Here is a 5,356-nt window from a genome sequence, read left to right as displayed (position 1 = left end):
AGTCTGCCTCTTCCCGACCCCAAGCTTTCCTTTCAGGAAGAAGGTGAGTTGCGACCCTAAGTCCGTCTCGCCCGACCCCTCCTATCCGCCCGACCCCGGTTCCGTCTCGTCCGACCCTGTCTGTTCCGCCTCGCCCGAGGGCTTGGCTGTGATCTTTTTCTTCAACTCGAGGGTGTAAGTGTAAAACTTGGGAACCCTGTAGCGCTTGCGTCTAAGAATCCCAGTTATCACATCCTCTAGTTCAAGAATCAGACCACTAGTTCCTTCCTACCCTTACCTCTTGATCATCATCAGCTCTCTCGAACCATCATAACCTCCTGCTCCTTGTCGCAAGTTTCTGGGCTCAGGCGAGCCAGTGTTGCTGTTGAAATAAACGTTTAAGCTAACCCTTGCATTGCATTCGTGTAGAGCTGCACCTCGCCGACGGCTTCTACGAGTTGCACCCGGCGCCCGACGAAGAAGCTGTAGCCGAGTTCCTGCCCGCGGAAGCCGAAGTCGCCCCAGAAGTCGAGCAGCTTCCGTCCCCTTTGCTTGCAGGCAAGCCCCGGTTGCATGAGAATCCTACGTGTTTCGCCAAACTTGCGCATGCCTTCCGTATAGCATGTTTGTGCATTTACGTTTAGGAGTTGTGTGAAACCCTAGATGCACGACCTAGTTGACCCTTGATATGAGCACTAGCTGTTGGACCGAGTAGTTGCATTGCTTAAATAGGAGACGGTAAAAGCCGAGTGATCTCCTGTCACTCGCGAGTTGTAGGAGTTGCATGATTTACTCTCCTGTTACAACTATAAGGACGATGGACGGGGCAGGGTATGGTAACTTTTTGGTGGTCGGATGGTCGCCCCGTCTGTCTATAAAAACTTGCTAAGGCCCGACAGTGGTGGTGTTCATGATCAAGTGTTTGAAAGTACTAGCCTCATACTTAGTATGGGATGAGGAAGCTTAGTACCTGATTGAACCTAGACGTGAGCGGTCGCCCCATTGTTCTTGGAACGGAGTTTCCCCTGCTGGTTGTCGCACGTGGTGGCAAAGCGTGGTCACAGGACGGCAGAGGCCGGGTCTGTGGAACCTTACACCAAAGGAAATGGGCCCGACACGGGTTAGGGTATTGATGGGGAAGGCCGACACAGGAAGCGACCTCCGGGTGCGCGGATGTTGTGAGGCTAGGTTCACCATGCATGGTTAAAGAACTCGAATCGATTCGTCTGCCTCTCACAGTCTGAGATTTCTTGATCGCTATGTCACCCTGAGTAAATGAGGAATCTGATGATGGCAATGTTTGTTGTTATACTTACACATCTTGTTTGGCTCTATGTTTGCTTAGAACAGGTTGCACAACCTAGACTGGTAAATGAACCTAGAACCGGAGTTAAAACTTGAAAATTAGGTTACTAGTGCTTTTGGCAAACACACCCCTCAGCCAAGAAGCCTTGCATGTCTAGAAGGAGGAGTAGTCCTTACTCCAATCGGTTAAGTCTTGTTGAGCTTAGTAGCTCAGCCTTGTTGTGGCTTCTGTTTTCAGGTGAAGTTGCCGCGTCCGACCCCTCTCTGGTTGGTGCTTGGCCGCCCCAGCTCCCGCCAGGCTGGACGGTCGAGTGGGACCCCTCCTCGGACGGCGAGGAGAGGACTCAGTGATGTTCTGGCTGGCCTCGCCCGGACATCCGACCCCGACGAACTCTTCCGCTAGCTTTTCTCTGTTGATTTTCTTGAAAACCTGTAAAACTCTGATGTAAATTTTTATGACCGAACTAATTGAGTAAGACCTGCTTAACTCAGTGGACTCGTTGTATTCTCTGTAACCGCTCACCTTCGTGTGGGTTTGCTAGACTCGATCCTGTTAAGTGGTTAAATCGGATGAAATCCGACGGCACCCCGTGTTAGCTCGGTTTAAGCAGAAGTGTCGCATGTTAGGCGACTTAATCTTGCTGAATCAAGCTAATTCGAGGTGGTTCCGCCACAGCTGGTATCAGAGCCGTGTTTAGCATATCAGAGAACCCAATGAGCCCTCAACACTTCTTTGATAATGTAAAAGTTGCAAGAACCTTTTGAAAATCTCGTACGATCGTTAAGGATGACTTAGTGCGAGAGGCCCTAGGGGATTTTGGGGTTGTTTCAGGTGACTAATAAGTATCTGGTTATGTTGCTAACTCCTCCAGCACTTCGCCACGTCTATTATACGTGTGCCGAGTTCCGCATCGCGAGCATGCGAGGGTTGATAGGGAGTTCCATTCAAGGGACCCTATCTTCGCGGTTGTTTTCGCCCATGTCTATTATACGTGCGCAGGTTCCGTATGTGATCCATACGAAGGTTGATACGGTTCGATTCCAACGAACCTATCGGCACGGCTGTTTCGCCACGTTTGTCATACGTGTGCCGATTCCGCATCACGAGTGTGCGAAGGGTTATAGGGATCCATTCAAAGGGAGCCTATTTCCACGGTTGAGTGATGTCCATGCAGCCTTAAACGCATGGGTGCCGTTCCTATAGTGAGCGGTAATGTTTGGGAACGCTTTCGTGGGTGCTGGCACGGAAGGTTCGTGTGTGGTGCTTTTCTGCAGTTTGCTAACCGCGCTCGTTAAGGCGTTGCTAGAACCGGCTAGTTATTATAGGGAGAGACGTATTGTTGCCTTGTCACCGGCGCTGACCGCGTAAGACCCAAAGTTTGGGCAGTTGTTTTTGGTTAAGAGAACGGTAGGCCGTGCATGCGTCATACCTAAAATCTGTAATGTTTCCTTCTCAACAGCAGCCCTGTTCGAAAGAGTTCTTTTGGATCTAAGGATTTCTAGTTCCTCTTAGTTGCTCTCGGTTAAGCCCTTCTGCTTCTCTATCCGACCCCTGATCCTCGGAGTTATCTCACGTGGTTTCGGTTTTCTTGGTTCCAGATGGCTGTTCCCGGGCATGTGGTTTTTGGAGCGGACGGTACCTTCCAATCAACATGCCTGCATTTCGAGGGGTTTCCCGCGATCTTGTGGGATACGCTGAGGTGGTTTGGGTATCAGTCCCCGCCCCTGTATGCTGGGCAGCTGTATATGGAGCAGGGCATTCAGACGTGCTAGGTGCAAGCGTTGGTACCACCTCCCCTTGCACGGCCCGACTGGCCCTCTCTGGGCATAATAGCCTATGGTCTTTCTCCGGAAGACACGTGGGAATCCGCCACCCTTCAGTTGCTCACTCAGTTCTGTCAGTTGCACCCTGTGGAGATCACGTTGGACCCGATCGATCTTTTTCCCGTCAGGAGTCGGCTGGACCCGGCTTGGCTGGACCGCATCGGAAACCTCGAGGTGTTGGCCACTACCTGTGCTATGGTCACCATCTCCACCAATGTCCGTTGCATGGCTGCTCTCTACCGGTTGATAGAGCTCCAAGGAAGAGCCATGACTCTCTTTGCCCGGATGGCTGCAGACACCCACGGATACCTCCAGGCAGCTAGAAGAGACCTGGTAGGCCAAACCTACCAGCTGATCCAACGTGGTATCCAGATCCACGACATGCAAGATCGGATCTCCGAGCTGGAAGGAGAAGTTGCCGACCTCGTGGATGGCATGATAGAGCTCTCGGAGGAGAAGATGGAGGTGGAGATGGAGTTGGCAGTCGCCAATGCCCACCTTGAGGAGCACCAAGCTGAGCTTGAAGATATGCATGCCCTCAACATGCAGCTTGAAGCTCAGGAGGACCCTGAGGAAGACGAGGGAGCGACCAGCATGGACATAGAAGAAGATGGCGCCCCTTCTCCGACTCATAGTGTCCAGTGGTAGCTTAAGGGTTCTCAGGGAACCTTCTTTCTTTGGTTGTACTCCTCGGCAGCCTAGTTTTTGGAAAGCTGTAATAGGTTAGCCTTGAGTTGAGTATTCCCTGTGTTGAAACCTCGTTGTGTATAAAGTCAACCGGTGCATAGTTTTATCTTTTCGTATGGTGTGGATGCTAGGGTTGAGTAAGTTGCGCCGTAACCCTATGTTGTTTTCGGGGAGCCTGTTCAGTTGGCCGACCCTAGTTTGCGGGCCAGAGTGCGCCGACCCTTGAGGCAGTTACCGCCTCGTCCGACCCTTTTTGAGTACGGACCGTATCCGACCCCTTGGTTTGAGAGGATCAGATCCTAGGAACCTGTATGAGGTATGTGTGCCTCAAGTGAAGTGCCAGGGTAAGTAGAGGTTATCTATGCTGAGAATGGGAGGAATGTGCTTCCTCTATGAGGACGTGTGATGCACCATGGGCAAGAGTCGCATTAAGGGATTTATTTCATACGTTCCATATGTTGGAGTACACCTAAGGTTATGAAAGTAATGGGGCGTTAACTCTTGCAGATGGCGCACCACACCAGGTCTGGATCTGTGCCCAGTGGTAGTGATCAGCGACAGGATCTTCCCCCGCCCCCGCCCCCATCGCCGTTGGAAGCAATCCTAGCAACTCAAACCGAGCTGCTACGGCATCTGGTGCAGGGACACCAGCAACAGCACAGGTTGGTAGAGTACAGCAGCAGCCGCATATCGTGCGGTACGAGGACTTTCTGGGGATGCAGCCCCCGCTGTTCCAAAAGACACAAGAACCGCTCGACGCTGATGCATGGGTTCGTACGATCGAATCCAAGTTCGAGCTCCTCACCGCTCCATGCCCCGACAACAACAAGGTGCGGTTCGCAGCTCAGCAGCTGCGTGGTTCCGCACAGCTTTGGTGGGACCACTACCATGCCACGCTACCTGCTGGCCACGTGATCAGTTGGAACGAGTTCAAGACGGCGTTTAAAGCGCATCACATTCCCGAAGGTCTCCTGGAGCGCAAGCTCAACGAGTTTCTGGCCCTCACCCAAGGAACTCGGGATGTGCTGCACAACGCCAGGCGTTCAATGACCTATGCCGTTATGCTGGCTATCATGCGGACACCGATGAGAAGAAGCGGGACAGATTCCGCCGAGGACTGAGCTTGGAGCTCAGGGAAAGGCTGAACCCCATCAGGGTGGACACCTATAATGAGTTGGTCAACCTGGCCATCTCCCAGGAGGACTGCATGCAAGCTCTCAAGGCCGACCAGAAGAGGAAAGCCTCTGTGGCTTTTCCGAGCCCGCCAACTCGAAGATTCCGGATGGTTCCTCCACAAGCCCCTGGCCGACCCCAACAGTCAGGGAAATGGATCGCCCGACCCCCGCCGGCCGCAATGCCTCGTTTCCCAGGCTTCCAACCACAAGTACCCCGGCCGACCCTGCCAACGCCACCTCGCCCGGCAGCCAGTAACAGATGTTTTACCTGCGGCAATGAGGGGCATTTTGCAAAGGACTGCCCCAGGAACAAGAATCAGCAGCAAGACCAGAACCCCGTGGCAGCCAGAGGAAGAAGGCCCAAGGTGCAAGTCCGACAAGGCCGA

This window comes from Setaria italica, chromosome VI, assembly GCF_000263155.2.
Source record: "Setaria italica strain Yugu1 chromosome VI, Setaria_italica_v2.0, whole genome shotgun sequence".
Classification (NCBI taxonomy): domain Eukaryota; kingdom Viridiplantae; phylum Streptophyta; class Magnoliopsida; order Poales; family Poaceae; genus Setaria; species Setaria italica.
Note: the sequence above shows the minus strand (reverse complement) of the source record.